This window comes from Mytilus galloprovincialis, chromosome 5 (assembly GCF_965363235.1).
Source record: "Mytilus galloprovincialis chromosome 5, xbMytGall1.hap1.1, whole genome shotgun sequence".
In the NCBI taxonomy this organism is placed as follows: Eukaryota; Metazoa; Mollusca; class Bivalvia; order Mytilida; family Mytilidae; genus Mytilus; species Mytilus galloprovincialis.
In genome coordinates, this window is record NC_134842.1 from 8,664,569 (window position 1) to 8,684,304 (window position 19,736).

At 30.4% G+C, this 19,736-nt stretch overlaps 1 long non-coding RNA gene across 1 annotated transcript; it reads right to left on the minus strand.

The window, feature by feature from the left end:
• Positions 1–994: 994 nt before the first annotated feature.
• Positions 995–18,493, minus strand: LOC143074308 (uncharacterized). The gene is made up of 3 exons (XR_012977788.1): positions 18,380–18,493; positions 4,985–5,065; positions 995–2,283 (listed from the first exon to the last, which is right to left on the minus strand). It is a non-coding gene; the product is annotated as an uncharacterized LOC143074308 (long non-coding RNA).
• Positions 18,494–19,736: the final 1,243 nt, after the last annotated feature.

Consider the following 19,736-nt stretch of genomic DNA (forward strand, 5'->3'; position numbering starts at 1 on the left):
TTGGGCGGGTTGTTGTCTCTTTGACACATTCCCCATTTCCATTCTCAATTTTATTAATACCTCACTTAAAGGTAAATAAAGGCAAAAGTAGTATATCGCTATTCGAAATTCATAAATCGATTGATAAAAAAACAAATCCAGATTACAAACCAAACCCGTGGGAAACCACATCAAATATAAGAGGAGAACCACGACACAAATTTTTAATACATAACACACATTAAATTAGAAATTTAAAAGGAATTTGAAAAGATACTATAACAAATTTTTTGACAGTAATATATCATAAAATTGAGTATGGAAGTGAAAAAGGGTTCAAAGAGACAACAACCCGACCAACGAGCAGAAAACCGCACTCGAAGGCGGGCTTCAGTTGGCCCATAAACAAAAATGTGTATAAGTTCAATGAAAATTGACGTTACAACATTCAACTCAAAAACATATAAATGAAATAAAATTTAAAAACAAAAAAATTTAGGGCAGGGGCAAAAAGTGTTTTCGTTTCTCGTTTTTTTTTATGAATTATATATAAATATATTTTTGTTTGAATGGTGTAACACTAGTCCTTTATTTTTGGAACCCTTTAAAAACTAGCTGTTCGGTGTGAGCCATGGTCCCGTGTTAAATGCCGTACTTTTACTATACAGGTTTACAAATTGAAACTTATATTGAGAGTTGTCTCATTGGCACTAATGCACCATTTTCTTATATCTATGGATATGTTCAACTTATCGTAGCCACGAATTTGTATTCTTTTTTTTTTCTGTTTCTTTTTACAGTAATCTGCACAAATGTTTAACACACTGGACTGCTTTCATTTTATTTTAGTTTCCCATTCTTTAATTGTAATGTTGGTTTTTTTAATTCGTCTTACGTAACTCTATGTTGCACTAAGCGTATTCAAATTTGTCTATACAATTTAGAACTTGCCATTCTTGTGCTTGCACTGACCTATTGTTACTCCTGAACTGCTTATTCATAGAATTGATATATTTCAGAGTTATTTCCACATTGATTCACACCTCAATTTTTTTTTCCCTTTTAAGTATGAAATTGAACAATAATAATAATCAAGCCACAGAGCTTTTTCAAAGATTTTCCTTTTATTTTTTATTCAAATTCCCAGTTGTAAGTGTATATATCAATATATTAAAACAAATTATAGTTCAGCAAAAAACCAATGATGACAATATGCATTTATGTTAGTATGTCATAGTTTCATGTAAAATCATTACACATCAAACATTGCAATGTATATATGCGGATACAGTTTACAGATTTATTTTAAAAAAATACACTACTTTCATGATAGTTTTTATTTGATACATTGATATCTTAAAAGATAAAATTGAAAGTTATATAATAAAAGTTTAAGTTGTAAATATTAAATGAAAGTCATCGGCATTGTTCTACAGTTTTTGTTAGACAGGGTTATACAAAAAGATTTAAGATGCCGTTACAGACTTTTCATTTTGCTGAAGGTTCCAAGATTTGAAAGCTTTTCCAAAAAGAAAGTAGCATCTACTAACTCGGTAACTAATACTGCGATGTCTGCCAGTCCACCAGTAGCAACCAACATCGTAATGAAAGCGGCAATTTTCGCAGATGTCAAGATCCAATCGTACCAGGGCATATCGGAAAGAAGTGCCTTTACAATCTTCCAGAATAAGCCGTCTTCAAAGCAATCAACTACTAGCATGAAAATATCTTTTGCCATAGCTGGAAAATCGCCTTGATCTTTACGTATCTGTTCAACGTCTTGCAGCAGGGTATTGTCTCTCCCTAGTTCTTCTATGACAACTTTGATAACTTTCTTTACTTCTTCTTCGTCATCAGGAATTGCAATTCCAATTATCTCAAGGACAAGAATGATAGCTTCTACCACAATGCTAGCTGTTTGCAAATCACTTGCTTGCTTCAAATTTCCTGATGAGCCAAGGGTTATTGTTGGATACATTTCTTTTCCATTTCTCTTAATTTGAGCTTTTTTCTCTCTTTCGTTGATGTTGATTTGATAAGTTTTCATGTCGAGGGCTTTCTTCATTCTTGCTATCCTCTCTGGGGTCAAATGAGAAACTGCCTTTTCGCCGTTCTTTCCTTCCTTCCTTATTTTATGTAAAGTTTGCGATAGCTCTTTAGCTGTTGAGTCGGCTTTTTGTCTGATTCCCTCAACTGTTTCCTTGTCCAAAGTCTTATTGGGACATTGCTCTCGTGCAGTCTCTATAGCTGCTTTCGTTATGAATGAATGGAACAATTTGTCAGTTGTTTTAGATGCCATATTTGCTGTAAAGTAATTTTTGAAAATTCAGTACATAAACTAATTAAGTGTAAACTAATTGTAAATAACATTAGATTAACTATCCTCTATTGAAGTGCAAACCATATTGTTCTTGAATGAGCTACTTATTGTATGTTTCCGATTCAATTAACTAACTAAATATTTTTGTTTACAACTGATGCAAGAAATAATGCAACCATTATACTTTTGCTTTAGTTTCAGAGATATAAGCTCAAAACTTTATTTTAACCCCTATGCTCTATATTTAACTATCTCAGCCATGTTAGTTGGCAGTCGGGGTCATCAGTCATATCTTCAAATTCGTTATCTTAATGATGATTTTGGCCTTAGTTTAGAAGTTTCAGAGGAGTAGATTTAAAAGATTACAAAAATTGTTAAAAATTGACTCTAAAGGGCAATAACTCCTTAAAAGGTCAATTGTCAATTTTGGTCATTTGACTTATTTGTAGATCTTACTTTGCTGAACATTATTGCTGTTTGAAGTTTATTTCTATCTATAATAACATTCAAGATACCAAAAGTTGCAAAATTTACGGAAAAATAACAATTCAGGGCCATCAATCTAACAACAGGTTTTCTGATTCGTCTGCAAATTTTAGGGTAGATAGATCTTAACCTGCTGTATAATTTAACTCATTGTATAATTTGCTCTAAATGATTTACTGTCCAAGATCAATCCCAAGAACTGCATTTTGCCTTTACATTCTATTTTTAGCCATGGTGGCCATGTTGGTTGGCAGGCGGGGTCATCGGACACATTTTTTTTCTACACAAATACCCTAATGATAATTGTAGCCAGGTCTGGTTAAATTTGGAGTAGGTCCGGTAAGACCCCTTTTTGGCCCCAAAATATAACAGTTTTACAAAATTGTTAAAATGTAAACTTTTAGTTATTTATTGGACAGTTGAATGCTTCTGCTACATAAATATGGGCTGTTTTTTACAATACAATGCACATATATCGGGTTGTAGCACCATTAAGTCATGATAAATTACTGAAATCTTCAAAATTCTATCATTTTAGTTAAATTTTAGACGGTTTCCTTGTAAAACGAAAGTGGCCGCATTCGTGTTCATCCTTAATATTGAAATGTAAGTTGTATTTTATGATAATACATAACATATATAAAGGTTGTGGATGAACACGGATGCGGCCACTTTCATTTTTGACAAAAACCATCTGAAAAGTGACGTTTTTTGGCATATTTGAGAGATTTTTCATATTTGAGCTTGAATCGGATCGTTTTTAATGACTAAATCAGTTAAAATCTTTCACTTATACTAATTAAATCAAGTGAAATAGACACTTAAGTCTTTAAAAAGTGGTCAAAATCTTTCGTCAGATGAAACTGAAATTTGAGGCCAAAATGAGTCCTTACCGGACCTACTCCTTTGTTTATGTAGTTTCAGATGAGAATATTTTTGTAAAAGATTACAATATTTCGAAAAATTGTTAAAAGTTTACTATAAACAGAAATTAATCCTTAATGGGTTATTTGACAATTTTGATCAAGTTGCTTATAGTTTATCTCTATTTTTTATGATATTCAAGATGATAACCACAAACTGCAAAATGTCCTAAAAATCACCAATTATGGGGCAGCAACCCAACAACAGATTGTCTGATTTGTCTGAAAATTTCAGGGCAGATAGATCTTGTCCTTATAAACAATTTAACCCCATGTCAGATTTGCTCTTAATGCCTTTGTTCCAGAAATATAAGCCAAAATCTTCATTTTACCTCTATGATAAATTTTTAGCCATGGTGGCCATCTTGGTCGGCAAGCGGGATCATCGGACACATTTTAAAAAACAAAACCCTAAATGATCATTGTGGAAAAGTTTGGTTAAATTTGGCCCAATGGTTTCAGAGGAGAAGATTTTTGTAAAAGCTAACGACGACAGACGATGACATCGGACGACAACAGACAAACTACGGACGACGGACGCCAAGTGATGTGAAAAGCTCACATGGACATTCGCGCCTTCGGGCCATGTGAGCTACAATGGTATTTGAATTGTTTATTCGAAATAATGGACATTGACTTATAGATTTGCATCATGTGGGCTCAATATATTTTCTTTTCAATATAAAGATCCATAGGCAATAAATGACAGAAAGTTTAAATATGAAAGACCCCATTCTTATGAAAACATTGATTGATTCTTGATTTTCTGTTTAACTTGCAACGGTGAAAGTGATGGGGCAATAAAGGTTTTTGAAATAGAAATATGCTCTGATAATTTCGAAATCCTACAAAGGTTAACTTTGCCCGAGAGAATTTTAACCATAGTTTCTTAATAATTTTTAAATGATTAACAGCGAAATACCATGTTTTTACAATTATAAACAACTTGTATTAAAATATACAAGAATGGTTGTCGTCGTAAAAACGTGAAGCACTATTGGACATGCAAGGAGAAGAGTACCGAAGTAATGGAATAATGTAATCATAAGGTTAATAAAATTAAGTTACGCTTTGCAATTAATGAGCATTCCTTCGCGTTCATTTAAGGACCCAACGTTTGTAGTATTTGAAGTTACGTTATTCGTAGTTTTAACAGAAAGAAATGTTCAAGCAATCAATTGCAATTAAGATAAACCTAACCTTAGAACTATCGACCAGTCAGGGCTGACGACCGTAGAACTTTGTATTTATGATATCAGTACAGTATAGTACAAACCTGACTAAGAGGTTTCTTCTAATGTTCAATTGTTCTTCACGGGAGAATTCTGTTGGTAACACTTTCTTTTGGGACACAAACCTGTAATTACAAATTTACTCAAAAATAACAATGATGTTGCTACATAAGGAAGAACAAGTCATCATAATTATATTCATCTCATTAGTAAAAGTTAATTTTATTTTTCGATGATGCAGGTGAAAGTATGAAAAAGATCTTTTTTGATTTACGACTGATCATATAGGGGAAATTTAGTTGTTTTATTGTCTAAAGAAGGTGCACAATCTACATAGAAGCACAATGCGGTAGAAGATACCATTTACCAAAGAACGCCAACCTTGATTTGAATTTCGAAATATTTCAATAATTCGTTATACTAGTAATCAAACCTAGTCGTTAAAACTGGAGTAAACAAAATATGGAAAACACGTATCTTTTTGTCATTTTTTAAATTTTTATTGGGGAGATACTTTTTTACAAATAAATAATGTTTAATGATATATCAGCTATCTGTTAGTTGGATTTTGTACTTGAAAGAGCAAATTGTTAATAGCTAGTAAATTAGATTTTTCAATTCGGGAAAAATGGTAATGAACTCTCCATCTAAGTCACAATGTCTATATCTGATTAAGATCAGAGATGGGTCCGATTACTTTCAATGTAATTGATTAAATTACAATTACTTTGTCATTTGTACGATTAAATTAAATTAATGATTACATCATTTCTGAAAGTATCTGATTAAATTAATGATTACATTGGCAAAGTAATCATGATTACATCTGATTACAATGAATTTAAAAACAAAACATTTTGAATGATGTGAATGATAAACGTTCAATATAACTATAGCATTTTTGAGAAAGTATTTTATTTGGTTCAATTATAAAATGATAACTTCAAATTAAACTTCATCTATTTAAATAAACACCAAATTAACTTCATATATATATACATTACACTTTATCACCAATGATCTCTGAATTATTTTGAATTAAATTTAATAAAGATATATCATAAGAGTTTTTTGTTTGTCTTCTGACCTCTTTCATAATTTATATGTATTCCAAGTTGCAGTTTATGGAAGTTTAATTATGGATGAAATAAAGTTACCGGTTAAAACTATGTTTTAATAGAAATGTTTAACCAACTTGTAAACAATATATGCAAGTACTAAAAATCATTGCATTTTACATGTCAAGTCCAATTTTTTAAAATTCTAAACAAAATATTTGTCCAACTTTTAATTTAGTTTGTGCTAATAAGATAAATTTTCATGTCTGATTTATCTTTTATCATATATATTTCCCTACAGCTATACTCAATTGGTAATTGCAATAAAAACAAACCTTAATTACTCTCCTACCTGTCAATTCAAAGTTGACAAAAATCACAAAAATTAACAAAAGATTATAATTCAGGTTTAAAGAAAAGTATTACTTGAATATATAACAGTTATCAAATATTGATATGAAGATCATTATAAAATGATGAATATACATGTATGTACAATATCTTTTACCAAGATAAAAGGTATATAATTGTATTATATGTCTATGCTTAGGCTAATGATGACTTTTCAGTACTGTAACAGTTTATTTTTTACTGAAGTAGACATGCTTAAAGTAACCAAACCATTTTAGTATGTTAAAAATATATCAAATAGGAATAACAAAGAGGTTCATTTAATGACAAAAAACACAATTTTAGATTTTTTTCATTGTAATCAGAATGTAATCAAAAAGTAATCATAATTACAGGGTATTTTGAAAAGTAATTGATTAAATTAAATTACATGTAATCAGATTTTTGGCTGATTAATGATTACACTGATTACTTGAAAAATTGTAATCAATTACAGCTGATTAACGATTACAATTACAATTACCCCAAGTCTGATTAAGATACATTTGATATCTACAGCTATCTTTAATTGTCCAGGTAGCATGGAAGTTATTGCATTCCGGAATTAAGTTTGCTTTTTTGGGTACCCTACTTAAGTCAATGTATATGAACAGTGTGATTTGACAAAAGATACAGTATCAATTGAAATACTTTGCCAAACTGAAGGATAAATCAGGTGTAGAAAAATATAAAACAATTTAACCTACGGGTGAAAATGACTATTTCACTGCATGATAAAAGACATAAAAGCACAAGTGTTCTTAGGTTTTTAAAGATAGCAAAAAAAAAGTAAACGGTCATGAAACATATTCAAAATTAATTTTTCAATATTATAATGAAAGTTCTTCAATTAACTGTGTATGTAACATTTTGAACCGTGTTAGGCAGTGGTGAACATTTTAAGAAGGCTATTATCGTTCCGATGGGCCAGGAAATACTACTCTGCCACCTCAAATAGCAGAAAGTCATCAGTATAAATCTTAAATCAAACATGCAAACTTTCAAGGAGTACGATAATTTAGAAAGATTACTTATAGTATTATAAAAACTGCTTTACAAATTAAACAGAATATGTTTTGTCAGACTGAATATAGTTTCAATCTCAACCATATAACGGGAAATAATTCAGATAATCTATTTTATGGTAAGAATGTTTAGTAACTTTATCTTTTTTGATTTGAAGCCAGAATACAATTTTCATGGCCTTTTATTGTATTTTTATTCTATGAAAACAACAGTTTTTTGTTGGAAATATTTTTCTGTTTGACTACTTTTTTCAAAATACCAAAACGTTATTTCGTAAATTAAGTAAATGACCTCTTTCTAAAGCAGAATGGAAAAATGAATAAATTTCTAACATGACGATTATCATTAGATAAACCTATTTTACAATATTTCTAATAAAGAGAGGTGTGGTATGAATGTCAATGTGACAAATACCCAAATGAATGAGATTTAAGCTTTTTGGAATTTTGGATCCTCAATGCTCTTCAACTTTGTACTTGTTTGGCGTTATAAATATTTTGATATGAGCGTCACTGATGAGTCTAATGTAGACGAAACGCGCGTCTGGCGTACTTAATTATAATCCTGGTATCTTTGATAACTATTAAGCAACATTGTGTCACCATAGAAAATTCAAAATTGAGCAAGATCATACCGTATTGTCAGATGAGAAAAACATGTCAACGAAAAAACAGCTTGATTTATGGCAGCAATAAACTAAAAAGCAAAAATAAGATACAACAACCATTGACAACCACTCATTTGAAACTCCGACATGGCACAAGCACATATAGAATGTGATATAATTGATCATGTCTATGGCCCTGCATCTCTCTCCCTAAAAGTGTTACCATTTAAAACATGTATAAATTAATTATGTAGATAATAGATATTTGAACTGATCAAAATAAAGTTACAATGTTTTACGTATTGTCACAAACTTTCAAGCAAAAGATGTATATTTCATTCAAAAATGAAGCCAATATAATTTGTTTTCAAAACAAAAATAGACCATATTAAAACCAGATAAATCTGTAAAGAAAGAATGAAAATATAAAAAAAAGTGAAGGTAGTATCGTGTGTTAAATTTGGGTGCTAAAAATTGGTACTCATACATATGTCAGGACTGCATACAACACGAAACTAATTCAAAGCAAAAATAAAAATAAAAATGTACCTTTTATGATAGGAAGAACAAACATTTAAAACAATATTCAAATTAATAAAACGTAATTAGTAAACCGTTTACTATTTTCAATTTCGAAATGTAATCGTAAATGTCTTACTAGATTTCGAATTGAATAAATAAAACAGCTAAAAAGTAGCAAGATGTACTTACGTTCAGAACATTCGTCGGACTTTAAGTCAAAACGACTGAATACCCTTTATATATACCAAATATCTTGGCTAATATCCAATGTTTGAAATAATCTCTTTTGAATGTTACCGACCGATTTTCTAGGAAATACCACAAATAATTAGGTTTTTGAGAATTTACAATTCTTCGAATTTGAATATGCATGAATTAGCAAAAAATATATTGTGAAAAAAACCAGGACTTAACTTGAACTGAAAAGTGATACAAATCGTATGATGTAGGAATGTGGAAATAACTCATCATAGATACCAGGACTTAATTTTATATATACGCCAGACACGCGTTTCGTCTACAAAAGATTCATCAGTGACGCTCGAATCAAAAAAGGATTTTAAAAAAAAAGAAAAAAAAAGAAAAAAAAGCCAAATAAAGTACGAAGTTGAAGAGCATTGAGATCCAAAATTCCTAAAAGTGTTGCAAAATACAGCTAAGGTAATCTATGCCTGAGGTAGAAAAGCTTTAGTATTTCAAAAAATTTTGTCAAAAGTTAATTTATAAATATAACAATATCAATGATAATTCATGTCAGCACAAAAAGTGCTGACTACTGGGCTTGTGATACCCTCGGGGAAATAAATCTCCACCAGCAGTAGCATCGACCCAGTAGTTGTAAATAAACTAATCATAGAAACCAGGACTTAATTTTATATATACGCCAGACGCGCGTTTCGTCCACAAAAGACTCATCAGTGACGCTCGAATCCAAAAATGTTTTTTAAAAAAATCCAAATAAAGTACGAAGTTGAAGAGCATTGAGATCCAAAATTCCTAAAAGTGTTGCCAAATACAGCTATTATTGGAATAAAAACTTTATATTTTAACTTTTTTTTTAATTCACGCTAATTTTAAATCTGTTAATCTCTTGTATTTAGCATGTCGATCTGTAATACATTAATTGAATTATGATCACTAAAATTGAAGATATAGGAAAACATAATGTGGGAGGACAATTGTTTTAGAATATTGAGCAACTTTACAAAAAATATGCAAATGCATGAACTGCAAACATGTAAATGTAAAAATATATTACGTAACTTGTGTCACCTTGGATGAGAGTACCAAAATAGGATTCAGGGGTGCTGTTCTCGAAGCTATCATAGGACTAGGACGTGTCCTAAGTCCATCTTATGACATGTATTTGTCCAAAGTCGTGTTCTTGAAGCTCTCTTAATTTATGATATATCGCAGTTTTCGTCCTAACTTTAGGACACCTAATTAGGTGTTTTAGGAGCATCCCATCTTCATCCACACATAATAAAGTTTGGATTTCGCTTTTTGTTCATTTTGTTACCTGAAGATTAACATGAAATGAAACGCACCATCGGTTTTGACTCGTATATAAAAATATAATGCATAATTTAAACTTTGAATTTCGTTTTTACGATAACATTACCAATTCAATTCTCATTTCATAACAAATTGTTTTCCAGTTTAAATTACAATCCTTTCTGATATAATTTTAGTTATAACATTTAAAATCATGGATTTAATTCTGTGATTGTAATTATGAAATTCGTAAACAATTTTATTAATTGGTTTAGTCATTAATAAATGTTTTATCAAAAAATTAATTTGACGATTTAAAATTTCGTCTTAGGATATGTTTACGACGTCCTAACATAAGATACGTCTGAGATAGCTTCGAGACACAACTTAAGAGTTTCCTAAATTGCTCCTAAGTCCATCCTAAAATTGGTGTTATCTATGACTTAGGACGAATCTTAGGATACTTTCGAGAACACCACCCCAGATATAGAATTAAACAAATATTTAATTTCAAATGTTCGTTTGTTCATTTTATCCATCTTATTGAAATAATAACAATTCGTAAAACTAAAAATAAAGATTGTGATAAATGTTTGTTTAAATGTAAATTTAACCCATATAATAACATGTATGGTCAGCTCGTACTGGACCATACGAGTATACGTATACGGTCCGGACCGTACGCGTAGGGTCCAAACACTCATATGGTCTGGAACATATATATGAATAATTTTGACACTTGTTTGTTTTTTCATATACGTATGTGAAGCGCGTGTCAAATATAAATCGTTCATGTTAAAAGTTTTGGATCGGGTTCCTTAAATTTGTATTCCTCAATAATCTATTTTTTCTCTATTCTTCTTATTGGAAACCCATCATGTAGACAATCACTGTGAAAAATTACACACGTATAGTTCATAAAAAAATACTCTCATTTTTTGTTGAACCAAAGTATATTTGACCAATTCAACATTACAAACATTGTACGATTAAAAAAAATTACGCGTTATGTGTACAGCAAATAAAACCTATTAGTATTTCAGGAATAATTTTGACGTAATTTTTTACCCATAATAGAAATAATTGCAAGACGTTTTATACCAGGATATGTATGCTGAAATTATGCAAATATTTGTTCATATGCAGATTCATCAAAACCTTTATGTGTGTGTGTGGTCCTTCAAGATGAAATACATCTTTGATTTTTGAACTTGAATAACAATAACATGTATATACTTTTAAAGTACATTGGAGTTTGCAAATAAATTAAAATGGTCACTCAAGACTGCATTAGTTAAAGGATGCAAAAGAAATGTATCGTCGAGACGTCCAATTATATCTAACAGCTGAATATCTAATTTCTTTTTCAATTAAATTAAATTGTTTTCATCGATTTAAACACGTTACATGTATATCAGGGGGGATAACTAGAAGAAAAATAATAATATTTATAGAGAAATGTACAAATGAGCTGTTATTTAGTAGTTGTCGTCTGTTGATCTGTTTCATAAGTGTTACTCGTTTCTCTGCTTTTTATAAAAAAAAATCGTTGGTTTTCCTGTTTTCTAAAACTTAAAAATAAATTCGGTATTCCAATTTTTGTACTTTTTTGAAAAAGTCTGAAACTACATTTAAGTAAAGTATAAAGAAATTACACCAAATTTAGTTTACAATGACTGGAGAATTTTACTTATCTAATCCTTAGGTACCAAGTAAATGCGCCGATCATACTTTCTTCATTTTATAATGTTTTTGTTTTCATGGGATAAAAGGATAAAATGAGGGAAATGATATCCTATATTCTAATGCAATTATTTTGTATCCATGGTTCTGATTGGATGACAGTAAGCGTAAAATTCTCTATTTCCTTGTCTGTAACTAAGGAAGCCGACATTTTGAATTGCTGAATGTATTGACATGTAGTTTCTACAATAATAAGCCAAAAAACTCACATGTTGCACCTAAAAATCTTCTCTTTATCAAATTTTATTACATTCTGAAGCGGCACAGAATCCAGAAAACGCCCGGTGTTTGTGTTTGACGCCGGAAGCATACCAATGACGTCACCTAGTGTAGGGACCAAAGAAGATAACATCTTTTCGCGGAATTTTCTTTAATGAACGTTTAAGACTGAAATAATGATTGAAATTCAATTATGAACTCGATTTGCATTAGAATAGAGATAACTGTATTGTATTTGAAGCTTTGCGGACGTCCATCGGTAGTTTTACTGTCGCAAATACCCGTTTACCTGTCTCCGCTCCGCGTCGCCAGGTAAACTAAATTTGCGACAGTAAAACTACCGATGGACGTCCTTAAAGCATCAAATACAATACAGTTATCTCTTAATTATTACGGAAGAGAAATCAAAGAAAAAATCCAATTCAATGTACTTAGCTATCGTCTCGAGAAAAGATTGACAAGTATAAAATTATTTCGATGTGTTCTGCGAATGTTTTGATCTATGAGTTTGACTGTCCCTCGGTCTTTCTCTCACCTTTCTCTGGACTTATAGTAATCAAGAAGTATGTGCCTTGTGATTATAAAAATCCTCCTCAAAGAAAAATTTAAACATAGGTTATTTTATACAATGATATATATAATCATGTACAGTTTATATATTTTAATAACCTACATCCAATCAATACTGTTCAATGATATTCACGAATTACACAAGCCTTGCTTACTCGAACTGTTTATGATGTCTTTACAATAAATCCTTCGGTAGTGTACTGATTGGTTCTTAAGTCTCTGAAATCAGGATTTATTTATTGTTGTTATTTGGTTTAAAACAAGCCTTCATTAATTGTGATAACACCTATTTCGATACTTTGAGTCTAATTTCTCGGGGTTATATAAATGGGTTGGGTTTTTTTTTGCTTCGTACCGATCTGTTGAGGTTCAAGTATGCGTGTTTATTCTAATGTTGTGCTAAATCACTACTTCCCTGGCTTATTCTCGTATAATTGTGTTAAAAAGTAAAGTAAAGTAACCAATAACCCGAAATCCAGGGAATAATTAAAACGGAAAGTCCTTTATCAAATGGCAAAATTCAAAGGTCAAGAAAAGAAATGCAAGTGTCTGTAATTCAATGGTTGTCATTGGTTCATGTCTGTTATATTTGATTATAGTTAACTGTTAATCATTGAAAAGGCCTTAGTTTTTGTGTTGGTCGTAGTTATCAAAGGTAACAGGATTATAATTTAATACGTCAAACGCGCGTTTCGTCTATATAAGACTCATCGGTGACGCTCAGATCAAACAAATAATAAAGACTAACCAGTTCAAAGTTGAAGAGCCTTGAAGACCAAAAATTCCAAAATGTTGTACCAAATACGGCTAAAATAATCTATTCCTGGGATAAGAAAATCCTTAGTTTTTTTTTAAAATTCAAAGTTTTGTAAACAGGAAATTTATAGAAATGACCATATAATTGATATTCATGTCAACACCGAAGGTGATACCCTCGGGACAGAAACGTCCACCAGCAGTGACATCGACCCCAGTGATGAAGTAAAATTCGAAGTGTGAAGGGGAAAATGTGATGGAAAGTAAGTAAACAAACGTGGAATGGTGATAGAATCGACGAATACGGAGAGAAAAAAAAATGATAGTTTTAATTATTTTATAAAAACTATTACAACGCTTTTCTTTCAAAAATGGAACGCACGGAGAACACAAAACAAATTATAAAACTTGACTCAGTTATTTGTGATAACAGGGTCACCAGGTAAAAGTCCATGTCGAAACAAAAAAATAATTCGTAGCCATAGTGTTCGATCATAAATCCCTGAATGAAGTATGACTTGTCAGTCATACGTTGTGGACAAGTAATAAACGAAAATAAATGTGAACGCACAAATATTTGTATTTGATATGATTTTAATATTATATTAATGTTTTGCTACTGGTTACAGTTTTTTATAATAATTTATATGTTATTGTAAGTAATATTTGATGTAATGACGACAAATAATCAATTCGTATAAATGTATTACAGATTATTGCTCGTACATTGTATGAGACTTCTATCGAAATAGATCAGATATTTTCTTATAGGTATGTCTTAATTGAGTACTTCTAAGAAATCGAATCGATCCTCGTACACAAACTTCTGCGAAAAATATGTTATTATATTTTCATTAAATTAAGTAGAAATGGTTATGGAAAGCCGAAACTAGGTACATGTTCTTCCAGTTTTTTCAGCTCGTTTACGAGTCACATTTTAAGTGTGAAATATCTGTTTTAGCATTTAAAATGAATGCACGTTCTGAATTTTCTTATTATTAACAATGAATTTGTGACAAATTTGTAAATTAAAAGACCAAGACAAATGAGAGATATAAAAACAACTACCGACAGAGATCTCAGCCACATGTAGTCTTACCTTTGCAAAACACAATATTCATTAAAAGTATCAGTGATATTAAGTGCTCATTAAGGTTGCAAATACCAAGCTCAAACTGTTCGTTCTTCGCTTGTATGCACCAGCTCGTTTACGATTTTAAGTGTGAAATATCTGTTTTAGCATTTAAATTGAATGCACGTTCTGAATTTTCTAATTGTTAACAATGAATTTGTGACAAATTTTTAAATTAAAAAAACACTGCAATTGAGAGATGTAAAACAACTACGATTACAGATCACACCCACATGTTGTCCACCTTTGCAAAACACATTTTTCATTAAAAGTATCAGTGATATTTGAGTGTTCATTAAGGGTGCAAATACAAATCTTCAAATTTTCATTCATCGCTTAAAGCAAGTATGCATCATAATAGTAAAGATCTTCACAAACAATCAAGAAACCTACTATGCCTAAAACGTAGTACAGAACGCAAAAATAAAACGGTTATGATAGATTTAAAAGATTTTTTACTATTAACGTTAAGAATACCTATCTCGTTTTAATGGTTGTTAATTCATAAAGGGTAAGGCCCAAATCTTCTGAAGTAGTTATGAAGGTAGTAACTGTGACAAAAATCTCACATTTTAAACATTCTCCCCTTGGATGAAGGTGTTAGGGTAGATTCTAATATGACGACCTATTATCGTCAACCAGTATAATCACAGTATATCTACTTTAAGCGCAAGAACATAAATACACAAAACCGGCTGTTCCGCGTCACTCTTAAATTATTTATACTACCAGGTATTTTCAATTTTCGACATCAAAAACCTCAGTTTACGTAGACCGAGATTCAGATACAATATTATTATCTCTATCCTACCGCAAAAAAACCCAAATCAGTCCATTTCAATTTATTTAGGGTGGTAAATTACATAAAACGAACATTCCACGAAATGATGTTATCGTTATATCGGGACCTTTTATAGCTGACTATGCGGTATTGGCTTTGCTCATTGTTGAATGCAGTACGGATACCTATAGTTGTTAATGTCTGTGTAGTTTTGGTCTCTTGTGGACAGTTGTCTTATTGGCAAGCATACCACATCTTCTTTTTTATAAATATTATTGTTATATACATATACATGTTCATGGATCTACAATCTGTCGATACCTGTCTCATTGGCAATCATACCACATCTTTTTTTATAAGCACGAGGTTAGCATCCTGACCTTAAAAATCATACAAATAAATGCACTTTTATAGGACACACATTGTTAATTTGCTTTTTGTTAATAAAATATATCGGTTAATTGTTCAGATACCTTATATATCTTTCTTTTTGAAAATAGAAAGTGATATGTCACTCCTTAAACAACATGTGTATATACACATCGGCATGGCAAGAACTTGGGTAGTACATTATATTCTATTGATGAAAAATAACTCGTCATGTTTCTGAGAAAATCATTGATAGAAAATACCTTTTAAAGCCACATCATAAATGTTAACGTGAAAAAATGTTAAAGAAGGTTTATTATCACCAAAATGTTTTACAACAAATACAGTAAGGACTGAGCGTATATACTTAATATTTATGTTAAATGAACTTAAGGCGCAATTACTACAACAACAAACACAACAAATAATACAAGATAAGACGTAATTAAGATGATACATAACGTCAATAAATAAAATCTATACTTAAAGACATTCATGTATCATTCGTGAGATTGATACGGAATATTTATCATCAAAGTGTTCTTTTCCGATGAACATTTTTTAAGAAAACAAAAAGGCGTGACGTTCTTTGAAATAACCTTGGTAAAATATTTTCGGCTCATACACTGAAATCATAGAAGCCATCCAAAATGAATCCTCTAGACTAACAAAATACATATTTAACATTTTATTTTCACATGCATAACTTACATTTTGGAGAGATATTGTTATATGTTCTAACAAAAAGTTGGCATGCTGATATAATAATGCATACTGTTATTTTATTAACACTAAAAAATACAGTAAAAGTCTGAAATGGTCTATATCTGTACTCGACTGTATTGATTTTTACTCGACCTGTCTGTATTGGTCTGAAATTTACTCAATAATACTGGACTGTAGTCTGAACCATAATTTATAGTAGTCTGAACTTGTACTTAACCATTTTAAACGCGTCTGAACCATGCTCGACCTAGTCTGAACCATACTCGACCTAGTCTGAACCATACTCGACCAAATCTTAACCAACCTAGACCTATCATTTTGGTAGCTATACATTGTATTTTATATCAATTTAGGAACTGGAAATGTAAACAACAATTTCAAATTATATATGTATTCATTATAACATTAAAACCAAAATTTCACAATAATCATAATATTACTTCAGCACCATAGTTATCAACAGTTACACTATAAAACCTTTGTGACTAATATTTTCAATGTTATTAAAACATTTTGAATCTTCAGATATATTTTATGGTTTAATATATACTGGACAATTTTAATCATTTAAACTAAAGCCTAGTATAGATTTAGGGTGTCAGTTTAGTAATGTAAATAATGCAGTGAATTTTTGTTTTTATAATAAAATGCATATACATGCAAATTAGTATATAAAGCAACTTAATCAATTTAAAAATTACACCTTTGTTTTGTAAAACCATAAATTTATAAAATTAATTGAAAGAAATTAGCAATCCTTGATGACCTTTTAAAAAGGAAATGTGTTCCAAAGTTGCAGTTATTTAAAAAAAATATATATCCGTTTATTTCATTTAAATTTAAATATTGTTTGTCAAAATACAAGAAGCAATTAATAAGATTTAATTACATCAGTACTTGTGTGTTTTACAGTTAAAAAGCAAATCCTACTTTTCTTAAACTCGTGTATAACTTATCTGGTGAATTCAAAAGGGCTTGCGATTAAATTTGTACAGAATTTTGCAATTTTGCATGAATGTTATTTAGAATTCAATATCCTCTGACCAGGTGTGATCTGTATAATAAGTTTGCCCCAAGCAGGATTTGTTAATGTATACACTAATCGGAAGAACAATTTTATTATTTTATTAATTTCTTTAATTTTTTATTCTTTTTTCAATTTGATTTATATCACATATAATATATTCCAAATTATAATAAAAAGATATGTTCCTAATATAAGGTTGGCACCTTCATAAGGTTTTATTACCCTCAGTATAAGTGTAGTTTTTTGGTAAAAGAAAATCTTTTATTTTTCTAAACTCCCAAACTTTAAAATTGATTAAATAACATTATTATATAAGATAATCTGATTTAACCTTCTCTATTTGATAAATCTGAGAGTCATGTAACGATGTAAAAATCTGATTTTATATACTAGTATATATCTTTATTTCATTGTGGCCTTTGTCATGTCAGTTAAAAAGAAATTTATGTTAACAGTTAAAATTTTAAAAAAGTGGAGGTTGTTTGGTCAAGTAATGGTTCAGACAGGTCGAGTATTGTTCAGACCTTTGGTCGAGTATGGTTAAGACTGCAAAAAAAATAGGCCGAGTACAGGTCAAGAACGGGTTAAGACTGTTTTAGACTGGTCAAGAAATACTTCAGACTATTTTCAATGTCAAAGATAAGGGTCAAGTACAAATGAGTACAGTCGAGTACGGTTAAGACTGTGATCGAGTAATGTCAAGTAAAATTCAAATCAGTACAGTCAAGTACGGATATAGGCCATTTCAGACTGTTACTTGTTTGTAGTGTAAGTTATTGAGATAGATCATTTTGTAAAATAATAAATATCAATAAAAAGACAGCTCTTTAAACAAATGTATTTCATATGAGAAGCAAAAATATAAATTTAAATTTTTAGGCCGTGCAAAATCTATTATTAGAAGAAACACGCACAGATTCCAAATGAAACCAAGCAGACCAAAAATAATATTGAAATGTATTTTTTTTTTAGTATAATTTTAACCTGTAGTCGGCATATAAAGCAGAATTCATACAAACCCTTCTCATCGGTCAAACACTGTCTGTTCTAATGATGAAATTCACAGACTTTCAATATACTTATAGCTACTGCACCTAATACATAAACACCAAGCCTTCTCCTTTGATGTTTTATATAATCGACATATAAAGATCTATATCAAACACGAGGTTAATACACGAATCGGAAACAGTTTACAAATAAATGTAGTTTGACGGAGCAGAACTTTTCATATGTACATTAAATCGTTGATGTTTTCATTTAAATTTTACTCTTTTCTATAGATAAAAAGTAATATATCATCCTATAATAGCAAACATTGTATTGTATCTACACGGACGGGTAAAGAATATATAAAAAAAATGAAAATTATCATGTTTAAAGAAAATTTATTTAATCGAACCCACAACTAAATCATCTATTATAGCGGTAATAATTGTTGGTGTGCTTGGTTTCATTTGGACTCATAGCGAGTTTCTCTTAATGAAAGATTTTGCATGACCAAAATTTAAATTGATATGGTTGCTTCTCATTTGTTTTAAAGAGCTATCTTTATGAAAATAAAAACTACTCCATTCTTGATATTTATCATTTTACAAAAACGATCTATCTCAATAACTTAATGAATCATACAGCATGCATTATTATATCAGTATGTCAACTTTTTGTTCAACAACATATAACAATATTCCCCCACCCCCAGATGCAAGTTATGCATGTGAAAATAAAATGTTATATATTTATTTTGTTAGTCAAGATGATTCCTTTTGATTGGTTTCTATGATTTCAGTGTAAGAGCCGTAAATATATAACCAAGGTTATGTCAAAGAACGTCACGTCTTTTTTTTTCTAAACAAAAATGTTCATCGAAAAATACCATGAACTTGATGGTAAATATTCCGTCTCAACCTCACGAAAAATACATGATGATCTTTAAGTATAGATTCTGGGTGTTGACGTAATTTATCATCTTAGTTACGTCTTATCTTGTATAAATTGTTGTGTTTGGTATTATTGGTTTTGGTAGGCGATTTACTTATGTAGTAATTGCGCTTTAAGTTCATGAATTTTATGTATATACGCTCAGTCCTTTATGTATTTGTTGTATAACATTTTGGTGAGTATTTATATAAATATGTGACGAACATGATTGATAGGTATTAGACATTTCTCTAGAAGTTTAGTCTGGTTGTTCAACTTTGTGTCGTCTGTAATATATTTAAAATAAAGTATGTCAAGAAACAAAGAGCAAGACACGTGCTGGTTACATGTCATCAATGTAAGGACATTTCCAACGATTTATATAGCATATAAAGAATCAGTTAGTGCCTGTTAAACCTTCTGGGGCACCTTTAGATTTAGTTGGGGCATGTATTA